Genomic DNA, 15,872 nt, shown 5'->3' with positions numbered 1-15,872 from the left:
GCATTGGTGACTCATGTTCATCCTGGAGTCAGTCCTGACTCCAAGATCCCTCTCTGCCTCTGTGCTGCTGAGAGGGTCAGCCCCTAACCTGTAACCATAATGCTGGTTCCCTCTCCCCAGGTGCAGCACCCTGCACTTGTCCTTATTGAACCACATCCTGTTCAGATCCACCCACTTCTCTAACCTATCCAGGTCTACCTGGATGTGGTCCCTGCCTGCCAGTGTATTCACTTTACCCTACAGCTTGGTGTCATCAGCGAACTTGAACAGGGTGCTCGTCCACACCCTCGTCCAGGTCGCTAATGAAGATATTGAACAGCACTGGCCCAAGGACCGAGACCTGAAGGACTCCGCTGCCCACACCCTCCCACGTCGACATCGGCCCATCCACCACCACCCTCTGGGTGCGCCCCTGGAGCCAGTTTGCCACTCGTGTGACCGTGCATTTGTCAATGCCACAGTCCCTCAGCTTGCCCACCAGAATTGGATGGGACACTGTGTCGAAGGCCTTCTGGAAGTCTAAGAAGATAGCATCGACTTCTTCCTTCCCATCTAAGCTCTTTGATTCCTGGGCATAGAAAGAAACCAGGTTAGTCAGTCAGGATTGGCCTTGCACGAACCTATGTTGGTTACCCCTCAACATCATTTCCCCTGCAGGGCTCTCACAAATGTGGCCCTTGATAATTTTTTCAAAGACCTTCCCCAGGATAGAAGTGAGGCTGACTGGCCTGTAGTTGCCAGGCTCTTCCTTCCTCCCCTTCTTGAAAATAGGAACCACATTGGCTCTTTTCCAGTCCTCAGGGACTTGGCCTGAGCACCAGGAGTCCTCGACCAGTTGTGCCAATGGCTCCACGATGACACCAGCCAATTCTCTCAGCACCCGCGGATGAAGGTCATCCAGGCCTGCCGACTTGGACACATCTAAGCCCTCCAGGTAATCCTTAACTAGGTCTGAACTAACAGTCGGAGGACTCGCATCCTTCCTGGGCCTCTCTACGCTGTCACCCGAGAGCACCCCATTGTCAGCAGACAGGAACACGGAGGCAAAGAACTTGTTGAAGAGTTCTGCCTTCTCTCGCGCGTACGTCACCAACTGCCCTGCCCTGCCCCGTAGGGATCTAATGTTACCCTGAGACTTCTTCTTGCTACCTATATACTTGAAAAAGGACTGTTTGTTATCCTTAATCTCAGAAGCTAATTTAAGCTCCAGTGCTGATTTAGCTTTCCTTACCAAATCCCTACAAGCTCAGGTCAGGGAGGTGTACTCCTCCTTTGTCCCTGCGCCCTGCTTCCACCGCCAGTACACTTTTTTCTTTGTCCTCAGGGCATCCTGGATATCTGCACTCAGCCATGAAGGTTTCTTGGGCCCTTTTCCCGCCTTCCTGCGCAAAGGAATTGTGTCCTGCTGTGCCCCAAGGATAGGGGCCTGCAGATAGCACAGCTTCCAAAGGAAAAATGGGGAGTGCTTGAACTAGGTTATTATATCAAAGGCAGGTATCTCCACTTCATTTTAAAAAGAAAATAGTTTTTTTCAGAGAATAGCTATACTATCAGCTCTCAGGGGAGGGTTTAGGCTTGGGATGTGAAGCAGACAGAAAGCTTCTGGAAGCAGAGTTAGTTGCTTAAACTGCAGAAAGGGACTGGGCCTTTACAAACACTCCTCTGCTTAGCATTACGTATGGGCTAGCTGTTGGCAGCCCCTTGCACTGGCTTCTGGTCATTTTGAATCCCAGTCTGAAGCATCAAACTTTCCCCATGGACTTCATAGGGAGTTTAGACTCCTGAATGGACTCTTGGTTACAATCTAGGGGCCTGAAAGTTAGACTCTGTGGCACCAGAGTCCTTTATTGGATCTGAGCCCAACTCCCTGCTCCTGTTACTGTTCTTTACTCTTTGTTTATTCTGTACACCTCAGACCTTCTCAAACAGAAAAGCTGGAGAGAGACCCACCCTGAATAGCCTGATGGCTTTGGCATTCAACTGGTATGTGGGAGGCTGACATATAGGCCAGGAACTTGACCCAGGAGCCTACATTATAGTGGGTACACCAGCCACTGGACTGACTCTTCTCAGATCTATAAACTTCTCTCCTTGTTTATCTTTTTCCCCTCCACACTGAGAAGTCTTGATTTCAATAGTGTACCTAGTGCAGGGGGAAAGGGGCCCAACCCTGTGTGTGACTTGGGGTGCCAGTATGGCCTCTCTCCTCCCCAGGAAGCATTTCCATAGCAGAGACTGCTCTGTGCAGCCTAGATATAGGAAGCCAGGCAGACAGCCCCATGCCCCATAGAGTATCTGTGGGAGAGGGAAATGATGAGCAAGGTGCGTGGAATGCACCCTCCCGGTCCCAGTCTTTGCCAAGGAGGTGCAGCTCTGCTTCAAGAAGTGTATCTGGAAGCGGGGGAGTGGATGGGGCACCAGGAGTGGCCTGGTGGAGTGTGCACCAACTGAGCTGCTGCACCAGCATGAAGCCAGCCCATCCTGCAGCTACAGCAGCCCAGGTCACACTGTTACAGCAGGAACTCCAGTAGCTGCTGCTCAAGTGCAGAGATCAGGGCAGGGAAGAGTCCACTTCTTCTTTCCCCATCCCTCATCCTGCTCTCCCATGGCCAGCACCATCCCCTTCCTCCCTCCTCCCCACCCAGCTTGAGTACTAAAATATCTTGCCACACCTCTGCTTGATTTTATGCTGATGTGGAATTGGAGAAATTGTGAAACACCAAAAATGTTCATCATGTGAGAACACACTTTCCCAACTAATTCTAGTTCCATTTTCTTGCCCTATTCCTTAGGATGTCTTTGATCAAGGAAATAAAGGTTTACCATTTGCTGCTCTCCGTAAGTACAACAGGGCAATTTAAAGCATCTTGCTTTGGATCCAGAACTGAGTTCAAGCTTCAGACTGAAGGCTGCTCCTGCCTAACCAACCATAAATGTATACTTGGTTGCTAGGCTAGTGAGTCAGTTTGGAAAAGATGTGATGCTATCCATGTCACTCCCTTGTTTGCTGTTAGGTAGAGAAACTTGCATTCTTTAACCATACTACCACGGTTGGGTGGATCTTTGACCTGCTGCTCTGCTCTTACTCAACATGCTGAGTATGTCTTATAATGGGTAGCAAGCTATGAGAAAGTGTATTGGCCGTATTTTATGTTGATAGAGCTTTGTTCTTTGAGTTAGGTGTTAATCATGAAATGGATGGTAGGCATAGCTCAACTTCTGAAAGAAAGCAAAGATATTGTATTTTCTCACCTATATCACACCCCCAAATATAATACACACTTTATTTCTGAAAGGCATTATGAAGATTTTTTTCCCCCAGTATCATGGCTGTAGATAGCAGAAAGCAGGGCAGAGCAAAGACGGAGCCTATTCTTCAGCTGACTCACCCTCCCTTTCCTGTTTAAATAAAACTGAACACTGTTGTCTACGAGTAGACCTATTACGGTAAAAAAAAAAAAAAAAAAAAAGGTGAAATAACAAAAGAAACCAGAAGCCATAGAAAACAAACAACAAAAAAAACTGGCCTAAGAAAAGTTAGCTTGATTAGTGGAATGGCCATTAAAAAGGAGAAATGATTGTTAACACCTGTGAAGTAAAAAACAATGGGCTATTGACTCCCTCAGCTGCCTGTAATAGTAGAGCTGCTGCCCTGCGAATCAGGAATCAAAGCAGGATGCCTCTATTTCAGGCAAAAATCAGCTTTTAGGAGGCTAATCCTGGGAAATAAGGTGTGCACTTTATGAGAAAAATAGGGTATTACTCTACATCACCAAGATTTGATACAAGTTTGGTACTCCCTTGTTTTTGACTGTTGAAAGTGACTTAGGTTGGATGTAACGACCAGAGCTTATAGGACTAATAACTTACAGTAAGAAGAAATTGCCACTGCATTTTAGGTTTCCTGCATGAATAGTTAGGTTTCCTGCATGAATAGTCCATTGTTTTGGCTGTCTGTCATATACCATACCTGACACTTGTCCTTTGGCAAGTTAACAGCTCTTGTAGTAAAACAGCCATGCAAAAATAACAACTCGCAGTTAGCCAGAATGGCTTGTGAAACACTATAAACATGATACTGAATCTGAAATAGACTGGTAGAAAAAATACCCATCCAGGCATGCTAAATGCACTTTCTGTATAGATATTGTGCTGGTAAAATGATCAATGCAGTCCTATTGGGCACATAAAATGCCTTAAACTGCCCTAAATAGCCTAGAGCAGCTGATTGCATTTTAAGCCTACCATGATCAGAAAAAAACAGCCTTTAAGAAAGGGCAGAGTGTGTATTTAGCAGTTAGTAGTGCATGAAGTTGAGTCACAAGGAAGATTTGCCTCTGGTAAGTTCCTTACATCCGTGTACAGACACACAGGACACGCCTTCTTCTCATACAAGCCTTTCCGATAGAAGCCTGGTCAGGCTGGTTCCTGGGGGTGGTGCTAGGAACGACTTCAGTTCCTTCCCTGTCCTGACAGCTGGAGAAAGCCACACTCACCCAGGACTGTAGGAGTGGTTCGGCACTTTTAAACATTTTCAAAGGAACCTGGGCTGCTGTGGGAGGTTTGTTTTTGAGGAGCTGAAAGGGGATAGTCCCTCGGAAAGGTAAAGCAAACCTCGCCGCCTGAAATCCAACACCAAATCCTCAGCAGCGCAGAAGTTCATACCCTGGTGAGTTTGGCAGAGGGGCGGAGAGAGGAAGCTAGCATTAGTTCTGGAGACTATTCACAGCTGTGCAGCATGTGCATAACTGAGTGCTAACTGTGTCAGAAGTGAGTGCTGCAGGTAGAGAGTGCAGGGCCTGAGCCTGGCAAACGTCTTTTCTCCTGTTTTTGTCTCCTCTTACCTGTTGTCATTTCAGATTATACTTCTCAAAGTGATGCTTTTCAAGAACATATAGATTTCTGTGCCAGGGAAATATATGCAGAGGTGGGGCACCAGAAAACTGTTGCTTGATGGCCTCTGTGGCGTTTGCATATCGAACAGCTGGTTTTAAAAGACTCCAGGCATCAGTGCTTCCATTTTAGAGCAGCTAAACTTTACACATGTGCTTTCTGAATAGCTTGTCAGGCAGTCCAAGACAGGTCGAGACAAAAGTTGTTGAAGAAACCACCTCCCTTGAAACATTCATTAAAAAGTCTAGTGGTAATTTTGTTCTTTGAGAAGCATGTCATTTTGCTTTGGTTCAGTGTTTGATTTGTTTTTTTGTGTGATTTTTATAATTACCCTCAATTTTGTGTTGTGTTTAAAAGCTGCTGTTGGTCATTACATGCACATTATCTTCAGTGCTTAATCAATGAATTTTGTCATGGCAGACAGTGGGTTTTGCTTCTTGGTTGCAGTGAAACTCCGCTTTAGGATATTAGAGTATATTCTGTCCTCAGAGGAGCAGAACTGGGCCCCTTAATTCCAATTTATGAAAAATGTGGGAAGCTTAAAGGCTAGGTCCTACTATTGGCCACTCCTAATTCGCACTGCTTTAAGGAAGTCAATGGAGATGCAACAGTTTTTATACAGGTGTAAAAAGAACAGAATTTGGCCCTGGGGTTTTGTCGCATACAATTTGGGTGTCACCAACAGTGGCTTGCACATCAACATTGACACATTTTCCCTTTCTTGCTAAAACCTTGCTCTCTTCCCATGTGCTATCTGGAATAAAGCCCTAGTGCTGCACCATCTACGTACCAAAGGTTTTCTTGGAGGACCGGGAGGATTCCAGGCAATCAGCAGCAAGTTGCTGCACATTAATGAGAAGGTTATATTGATCCTGCTACACTGAAACATTTTTTGAGCTTCATCATCACTGTTCATGAGGGGTCCATTGACAATTTCAATACAAATTGGATTACCATCTTCTCCAGGCAGCTGTCACGAAGTGGACACTCTTGAAGCTGACATGCACCAAATGTTAATTTATCCTTCCCCCTCCCTGTCCTTTTTGTTAGATGCCTTTTGTTGCTAAGCAAAATAGTTGCTTTCCAAATAAAAGATGTACCCCAATTCAGTGATTTAAGTAGTAACCCTAAAGTGTTGGTGTTGCTCCTATTAGGATGCATTAATATTATTTAGCTGGTAGAAATAAGGAGTGGCAAACAAGGGAGGGAAGATTTATGGGTTTTAGTTTGCAACACAACCAGTTTGTATGTTGTATGGATCTGATTTCTCTCTCTCGGAGGTAGAGGTGGACACACTGAAGTGCATTTAACTAAATTAATGAAGTTCAACATTATATACTTTGCCTTGATGGACTTCTGTTTTGGAGAGGGCAGATGACTAAAATGGAATTCTCTAGGGATCATTGTCAGCCTAAATCTGTAAAAAAAATATATATATATATTAAAAAAAATAAAAAATAAAAATACAAATCCTCCATGAATACCTATGCTCTCAGGATGCCAAATACTGGTATCGCTCATAGCTCCGAAGCTCCGTTGATGTGGGAGTCACTGAGACTACAGTGTGATATGAAATGCACAAAAAGCTCACTCTCTCTCGCACACACCCAACAACCACCACTGTCTAAATGTAAAATACGTTTTTGATTTAAGACTTGCTAACTCAGAAATATCGTTGCTGTAATAGATCAGCTTAATGTAAATTGACCTGATTTCACATAAGGGCCACACTTGATGACTAAGTCTATGAAAGGATAGCAAGGCAGAACTTTTGCAGAATGAGGTTAAAAATAGGCTGGCTTGGTCTGTTGATACAATGTGAACTCAGCTATATGTTTGTGTCTGTCCTGCACTCAGTATTACAAGTTCCTTTTAAACTGATTTTATAAATCAGGCTTAGAAGAGAAAATACGGTCACCAAGTGAAAAATAAATCAGATTTGCTGGCATTGTGAGAAGAAAGGGCTGATTTTTGCCATTACTGCCATTTATGTCAGCAAGCATATGCCTCAAGACAGAAAAGAGTTTCCATTCTTGATTTCAGACTTCTGAATAATATGGGAAGGCCATTTCAACTTGGTTCAACCCCCACATCAGCAAAGCTGCAGCACTTCAGGTTGGTGCAATACTCTCAGAATCGGGTATAACGTGCCAATAGTTAAGAAGCCAATGCTGGTAGCTTTGTACACTTCGGTGTTTGCAGGTTCAGCTCCACCATGGCATTGTGAAAGTTTGAACAGCTGGGGAGATAAGTGATAGCTCTCACGGCCCTCGCCTTACATTGGTCTTCAAAGACACAGCAACATATTGCAACCTACTGACAAGTCAGGGTGAAGCAAGCCATTTTAAAGTATGTACACTCCCTTATAGCTAAACTTTCCTAAGGCAGACCCAGGACTGTCCAACTTAGGAAAGAGAAAAATAGAGGACATAAAGGCGTCCGGTTTCGTATCAATAGAGGACAGGGGACAACTGGACTGTCCTCTATGATGGCAACCCTAGGAGTCACCAGAGTGATGGAGGAGTGTGAAGCCAGGGGGAGAGCAGGGGCCACAGATGAACCCCTCACTGGCTGCATGTGGCCTGAGTGCTACCAGCTGAACAGCTCTGGGCTGACCTATCCAGATGTAAAATTATAACCACTACGACAGGACTTGCATTTAGATGTTGTAATTGCTATTTACTCAATCACATAAATGCAGACCATTGGGATATATTGCCTCAGATTTTTTCTTGTGTATAAATCCTTCACTTCTGCCAACTGGTAGTGTGGCTTTTAGACACACAGAAGTACATTCATTTGTAGTGTGAAAAATACCACTGCCTTTTGTTCCTAGGACCACTCCCTATAAGCACACATATATTTCTAGGAACCCTCCCTACGAGTAGGTGACAGCTCCTGTTTCTCCCTTGGAGCTGATGTTGAGGAGACATGCACATACATTACTTGCTCCTCAGAATCACAGGATCTGAAGAGATTTTGAGGGTTGTTTAGTCCAATCCCTAGAACAAATGCAAGTTTTGCTTTTTTTTAAACCATCCCAGACAGCTGTTCTTCCAACATCTGGAAACTTCCAGTGAATGAATTCCACAACTTCCCTAGGCAGTTTGTTGCAGTGCCCGATTTTCATACAGTTTGGAAGTGTTGCCTGAGGTCTGATCCAAGAGGTGTTTTTTTTGGCTGTAGTTTAAACCATTGCCAGTTGTCTCATGCTTCATGGCAAAGGGGAACAGTGTTTCTCCATTCCTCTTTTGGCAAACTTTCAAATACTTGAGCTCTGCTAGTGTTTCCTCCCCTCTCTAGTGTCTCTACATCTTTCTTAAAATTCAGTGCCCTAAACTGGACAGTGTACACCAGCTGAGGCTTAACCAGTGTCCAGCAGACTGGTACTCTCACCTCCTGCATCTTCAATACAATGATTCTGTTAATGCAACACCAATCTGCATTTTTTTTGTGATGCCATCAAATTGCATATTCATATTGAGTGTATACCACCAGAACCCCCAAATCCTTCCCAAAAAACAATTATCCCTCACTGCATTTGTGCATTTGTTTTTTCTCCCCTGAGTAGCACCTTGCACTTTGTCTTTGCATTTTATTTTATTAGCTCCAATGTATCAAGACCCTTTTGAGTTTTAACCTTAACTTCCAAGATGTTTTCAACCCTTCCCACTCTGGTTATGTCTGAAGATTGGATCTCCGTATGATCTCTATTCATGAATCCAAATCATTAATAAAAATGTTAAGCAGTGCCAGATCCAGAATAGACCCTTGGGGAATCCCACTTGAGACCTCCTATCAGCCTGTCATTGATCCATTTATAGTTACTCTTTGCTAGTGGTTATTCAACCGATGATGTATCCACTTAATGTCCACCATGATGTGGACAGACACAACACTTGAACCATTCCAAGAACGACACCAATTAGAAACCAATTCACAACTGGCCCTGTACAGAAGTGTTTGTACATTCATTGCTAAGGATTTTTTGCAGGATCCTCGTTAGGGATTGCACTGCTGCTGAAACATCATCAGGGAGGGGTAGAGTACACAGACCATTAAGCTCCTTAGTGGAAGGATTGCCAGATGCTGGGGGCCTGCTTGGCATGCTCTGAGGGCCTCCCAAGGCTTCCGCTGCTTTTTAAATCCTGTCTTGAAAGTCAAATTTTCATTTTCATTTCCCTGCTAGAGAACTTGTGCTCTAGGGTGCCAGGCTCATGTGGGTTGAGTCCCATAGGAACCACAGCCTGAGAGGGACAGCCACCCAGCACCTGGCAGGGGCAGAGCCAGAGGGAGTGCAATGGTGCTGTTGCAGCCCCTTTCAGGCCATGCCACAGGTCTACCAGTCCTGAGAGCAGGCAAGAGTCTCTTCCCTCCTTCCTTCCATCCTTAGCAGCATATCCCCACCTCTCCCAAAACCCACTCACCACTGCCACTGCTGCTGTCCCTTGTAAACAGAGTGGTTTTGAAGCCCCTTGGTGGCTGTACTACATCCATGCTCCTCCCCAGCCCCCCTGATCTGATTCCTCTCTCCTACCAGCCACACCTTGATGTTAGAATTAAGATCCTGTTTTAGGAGGCAGCAATGCATAACCAGGGCCCAAGCATGATTGCTTTGCTTCCCCCCTACTTGTCCCCAGGCTACTAGTCTGGCTACACTATCTGGGGATCTGTCCTTCTCTTTCCCTCATCCTCTCTGTCTTTGACTGGGGCTTCTCCCCACTTTGCTTCATCTTAGGATCCTGGACTCTCCTGGGCTTGAGCCCAGCTGTAACTTCTGCCTACCTTTTTCCCAGAAGCATGAATGTACATGGTGCTGTGCACTGTGCTCTGCAACTTCCATAACTTCCTTCACAGCTGCCCTGGTCCGCTGGGTGTTACTAACAAACGGGCAGAGGAAGAGAGAGAGAGAAAAACTGAAAAGCAGACCCCTGTCAGGTTCACCCCTTGTCCCTTGCTGCTCAGCAGAGGCAGCCAGGACTTCTACCACTCTGACTATTCAAGCAAACCTTCTCTCTGCTGCAGGAAGTCCTTTCCTATTCAGGCTACAAAAGTTTGGGTTCTAAAGTGGCCTTGCTGAGTTTTATTCCCTGGCCCTCTTTTCCCTGTAACAGGGTTAAGGTTCCCTGTTACATCCCCACTGTCCCTGGCTGATTAGTTCTAGGGGTGGAAGGGGGAAAGTGGGGTGCAGAGCCACTCCTGCCTCTCTCCATCTGGGCTCAGCCAGGCACAGCGACAGTGGTGGGTGGGTTGCTCCCGGGCTGTTGGGGGAGAGGGGGACCAGGCAGAGAAGAGGAACCTGCCCACTGCCACCACTGCTGCTGCTGTTCCTAGCTGGAGTAAGAGGGGAACTCTTGATCCCCCTTCTTCCTGCACCCCTAGATCAGTTAGAGTCAGAGGTAGGTGAAGGAGTGGGGGTAGGGGAGGGGAATGAAAGGGAAAAGTTGTGATGCTGTGGACAGAGGAGAAGAGAGTGAGTGCTGGAAGTGGTGAGGGGCAGGACTCTTACCAGATCTGAGGACTTAAATATAGTCTCTGTTTATACTCCTTCACTACAGTCTACCTGCCTCAGTGTTGGGGGAATCTGGGACTGTGGATTTGATCTGTAGAGTCCTGGGTGCAATCCCAAGTAGCCTCTTGCCCTGCATATATTTGGGGGAGGGGGCTTGGTGAGAAGATATGCAATTTGGGACACTTGGAGGACTGACCAGGAATAGGCATGCCAAATTCTGTCCCCACATAACACTGAGCCAGTTCACAGAGGACTCAGAATAACACTTGATTTTTTCAGTGTGCTTTTGAAGCATTCCAGGAAGTTTAAGCAGTCTTAAATGGTGTGTATATCCAGACTCCTGGAGTCCCTATACATGAGTGCAGAGACTGCTCCGATGTGCTGGAATTTCAGTACATTGGAGCAGGCTTATTTAATTAAGTCTGCTAGAGCGTGGCAATTGCTGCACTCTAGCAGCCTCCTGTGTCTTTTGTATCAGTGTCCCCATGCTTAATAATGGTGGTGGGGGTACTTGAACTAAAGTTCATCAAACGAGCTTTAGTTCAAGTGCCCCCCACTGTCATTTTTAAACGTGGAGATTAGGACTGTGCAAAGCTTCAGGTGCTGATTTGATTCAGAGGAGATTCAGCCTGATTTGGTGGCTGAATCTCTGAATCTGAATCAAATCAGAAGTCCAATAAAAAGGTCCAAATCAATTCAAAGCCTCCAAATTCATTCAGAAAAGATTTGGAGATTAGGCAGTTTGGGCACTCCCTGCTCCCTGCCGCAGGAAGCTGGACCTGGGCTCTGGTCCCAACTCTTTAAAAAAAAAAAAAAAAAAAAAGCCCCACACTCACCACATGCTACAGCGGCTGTTGGGGTCTCTGGAGGCTTGTGGCAGAACCTCCCACATAGTGTGGGGCAGTAGGGGGCAGCGGGGATCTCCCCCCTGTCTTGCAGGAGCTGGTGAGTGGGGACATTTTCTTTTTCTTTTTTTAAAGAGCTGGGACACTGGGACCAGGCAGGGCAGCCATTGATGGGGCTGGGAGAGTGGGCAGGGGATGGGGGCTCATGGCAGAGCACCCCATGCAGCATGGGGCAGTGGGGGGCAGCAGGGATTCTCCCCGCTACTCCTGCCTGGCAGGAGCCAGTGAGTGCAGGGGTTTTTGGGTTTTTTTTTAAAGAGCTGGGACACTTCAGCCAGGTGGGGCAGCCATTGACAGGGCTGGGAGAGCGGGCGGGGGATGGGGCCTGTTTGTTTCATAGATTCCATCGATTTGGTGGCGGCCAAATCAGATTCGGCCAAATCAATTCTGGACAGTGATTCAAATTACCAGATTGAATCAGTGTCCCCCGAATCTGCCGAATCCAAATCCAAAGTGAACGCTAGCCGCTTCACACAGGCCTAGTGGAGATGCTGATACACGAGACACGGCAGCAGTTTAATTAGAGCGCTACTCTCCCCACCCCCGGAGCACGTGTAAAAGCACCCTTGGGGTTTATAATGTATTTAGAATGTTCTAAGCATTATATCTGCCCACACCCTCACAGTCTCACAAAGACTTCACTTCCATTTTCTTTTTGTTGATATCCTCAATCTAAAAATCATTTAAAACTGTAAATATTACTTTCACACTTTATGCATTGCAACATAACCTGTTGTTACAGCACCAAATTTAGCAGCCTAGGATGAATCTGACTTAACACGCACTAGAAAAGTATAGCCCTGTTTTTTAGTGGGGGGGAGTTCTCTTCTCATTTGCATCAGTCCCATACCAGGGTAACTCCAGTGACTTCAGTGTAGTTACTCCTGATTTACAGTGGGATAACCAAGATCAGATCCTTTCTTTTTGTGTACAGCTTTGTAATAGTTAACATTTTGCCATATGTCTTTCATTATTAGTTAATGTGGTTTTATTGAATGGCAGTTTGTTCCTGTCTGGAGAGCAAGAGAACATACGATTGCTTCTCTGGTTTAAACCACAACGAGTTCAGAGCACAATAAATAATCCTTTGATGGATTGATCGATCAATAGAGAATCAAAGATTTAACCTTGTAAATTTCAAGGAAGAAAATACATCCCCTGAGCCAGAGCAGCATTAAGAGTTTGGCTTCAGTTTAAACCTGTTACTTCCTGCATATTTTGCACCTGCTAACAGGCTGTGTCAGAGTGTGCTGGTGAAGACGCAGGTATGCAAAGTTTCATAGTAGGATAATCCAACAGGTACCTAATCTTGCTGGAGGCAGGTACTGACTCACTTCACTTCCTTATAGACCTTTCACTGATTTACAAACTTTTCACTCATCCAAGGAACCTGCATCTCTCTTTGTGTAGCAGCAGGTAAAAAAACCTGGGGGAGAGAGAGAAGTTGGGTCTAGCAATCCCATAACAAGAGATGGGTGATCCAGGCACTGTCCAGGGTGCCAATATTGAGCGGGTTCAAGAATGATGGTGGCCACCACTGGCTCCACCAACCACTGCTGCTGCCCAGGTCAGCGAAAATGCTTGTTACACCTCTGGGGTCTAGCTCCTTTCTTTCCCTATAGTTAGAGGGAAAGTCTGGAGGGAGAGTCTAGGAAAAACTGAAAGACTCTGCTCCTCAGCACTATGCACTGCAGTGTGCTGAGAAGAAATAAGTTTTTCCCTGGCCATGTAAAGGTTAAGTATTCAGGTGTAAATCATTTTTGTCTGAGCAGCAGAATATATTTAATTCCTAAGACCTTTACACTGAATAATCAAATTGCCTCAATATTCACGTGGGCTTGTCAACTCTAGAATGGAGATATAATTTACTGTTTCAAAAGCAGTGATTTAAATGCATAAAAGACATCAGTGCTTTTTAAGTGACTTCTTGCTAATGTACCACTATCCATGAGAAGCATTCTTTATTATGCATAGTGCTTTAAGAGTCATGTTAAATGGGAGCAGATTATTTGACAAGTCAAACAATTTTGATCACTGCTGTATATTTTTATTTAAACAGAATGGCATAGGGAATTTATACCTGCCTGCACGAACAGTAGAGAGACTTCAGCTGGTATTGTGATTTAGCATTGTTATTGCTATCTTTTTTTTCTGGAAGTTCCCACAAAGCGCCAGGTGCTTTCCAAACAGGCTCTGCATCCCAGTGAACATGTGTTCAGGACCCTGAGACACAGAACATGTTTCAGGTATGCCAAAACCCTTTCATGTCTTTCTAGTCAAATACAGAGGTCTTGAAGGGGATGGAAAGCATTCGGAGGTTCACAGAGGCTCTAAAGCATGTGTAAAACTTGCATAAGAGACTCACAGTTCCCCTACTCCAAGCCTCAGTACTGGGGGCAGAACAGATGCCCCCACTTGGCTGTGCCATGCCTGTGTAGGGAACTCTGGGCTCGCTGGTCAGCACAGGCTTCTGCCAGTGTGTTAGCAGTGGGTGCTGAGCTCACCAGCTGATCAGGATAGGGTCTGGCCAGAGACCCTGCTTTCACATGGCTCTGGAGACCAGGGGCTGTTCATCCTCCCACTTCCTCTTACTTCCCACTGCATTCAGCAGCAGGGGAAAGGAAGGGATGAGTGACAGCAGCAGCACTCACCCCCTGGGGTCAGGGGCTCCAGCCAGACCCCACACCAACAGCTCGAGTGCAGCGTGACCAAAAGGAGTTGAAGCCAGACACTTGTACCTGCTCTGGATTCATCCCTGGCCTTATATGGATCCAGAACTCAGGAAGTGAGTTTACATTTGGCCCATGCCCCTTTCTGTCTTTATGCTGAGCAAATCCAAAAAAGTATAGCCCAGCATGCAGGGGAAAGAGTTATGACAAACAGGCTAAGAGAGTCAAGCTGTTAGTAAGCTTTGGTTTAGCAAAACCCTACTTCAATAACAGAACATTTTAAATACCTATTTGTAAGAGCCACAGTCAAACTTTCAAATGTTATTTTTGATTTTGGGGCAACATTCAGTTTGTGATGCTGTGATTTCTGGGACAGCTGGGTATCCAAAAGGTAGTCAGGAAGAGCTGCAGGTCCTTCACATACTAGCACATCAAACCTAGGAGGATCTCTAGCTGAAAAACTAAAAACGATGCCTCCAAAATGAACATCCCTAGTGCTGCTGAGTAGCATGCCTTGCCCACTCTCATTGTCTCTGAAATACTTGTTAGCGGAGCAGGGGTGCCCTCATTTCCAGATTGCCTTTGCATACTTAGTAGCCATTAGCTTATCTCCCAATACCCACAACCAGGCAGTAAAATGAAATGCTTTATTCCACAGGAAAATATCACAAAGCAGTATTTCCAATGCAGTTTGGGATGATACAGACATTTTGTAAGACTGTCTGCTTTAAGAAAGGTGCCAAGGTAATCTTATTTCCCAGGGATCAAAATTATACATGGGGGTTTCTGCCACCTACTACGCAGCCTGAGTATCAATAGATGCACAAGTGTCAAGGTGCCTGATTTTGGTAAGAAAAGTGTAAATGAGGGATAACTGCATTCATATAAATGGAATTACTGTAGTGTAAACCTGGTCAAAGCAAGAGCAGAACAAGGTATAGGGAATGTGATTCAGAACTACAGTATATATATATTATTTTAAATGAAACAATGTAAGTAATTGTATAGGACTATTTCAGAATGTTTTAATTACTCCTAATAAGAGTCACAAAGATAACGGTGTATTTGATTTTCCCCCAACATATTCTGTTTCACTAGCAAAAATGAAAGTGGGGGAGGCTGGATAATTTTTACTAGCCCCTTCTCACCCAAGCATTATGGGCTTAAACCCAAAAATTAACTTCAGTGATGCAGTACTGACAACCAATGCCTAACTTCTAGATATCTAGGTTCCCTGTGCCATGTATGAGCAGAGTTGGGTACTTCAGAATTGCATCTAAAACAATCCTTGCTCTGAGCAGAGTACTAGGCACAAAGGCATGGCAAGGAAGGATGGAAGCCCCTCAGAAAGCCCTCATTTTTGGATCCTAAGTCGGCTTAGATCCAAGATGCTCCTGGGCTAGTGCAGAAGCAAAATGTTTGGGGAAATTTTTGGTTAAAAAAGCCTGGGGTTGTTTATGATGCTTAGGTGCTTTCAAGCCTGGCAGCAAGTGATTGGAAGTGCCTGAAGTCCATGCAAGTCCAACGTAGAGAGATCCCTTTCTAGATTTGGCCCAGAGCAAGCAAACATAGTTTAGGAAATAGGACTTACAAGAAAAGGTTGGAAGAGCTGGGATTATTTGGTCTGAAGGAGAGAAGACTTAGGCTGGATCTAGAGACGCAGGCATGTGCGGTTTGTGGCATAAAAAACCTCTTTGTGGTACCACAGACTGCACGCCTAGCATGTTAAACTGTATGTAGTGCCACAGGACGAACATGAGCCTGCAATGCGATGCTGCGGCTAATAAAGCGAGCAAAACGCTGGCTTGCATCCATAGATGCTTCTTGAGCAAATCCCGGGACGTCATTCTCCCCTTGTACTCGGCCTTGGTGAGGCCGCAGCTGGAGTACTGC

General features: G+C 45.4%; 1 protein-coding gene across 1 annotated transcript in view; it reads left to right on the top strand.

The window, feature by feature from the left end:
• Nucleotides 1-4,418: 4,418 nt before the first annotated feature.
• The window catches only part of RAB27B (RAB27B, member RAS oncogene family), a 61,294-nt gene continuing 49,840 nt past the window's right edge, over nucleotides 4,419-15,872 (top strand). The window contains exon 1 of the mRNA XM_019531770.1: nucleotides 4,419-4,669. The gene's annotated coding sequence lies outside the window, so the exon portion shown is untranslated. The remainder of the gene's footprint in view (nucleotides 4,670-15,872) is intronic.

Source organism: Crocodylus porosus, unplaced genomic scaffold (assembly GCF_001723895.1).
Source record: "Crocodylus porosus isolate Cpor-Errol unplaced genomic scaffold, CroPor_comp1, whole genome shotgun sequence".
Taxonomy (NCBI): domain Eukaryota; kingdom Metazoa; phylum Chordata; order Crocodylia; family Crocodylidae; genus Crocodylus; species Crocodylus porosus.
The sequence above is the reverse complement of the archived record's forward strand: the minus strand, read 5'-3'. Positions and strand labels throughout refer to the sequence as shown.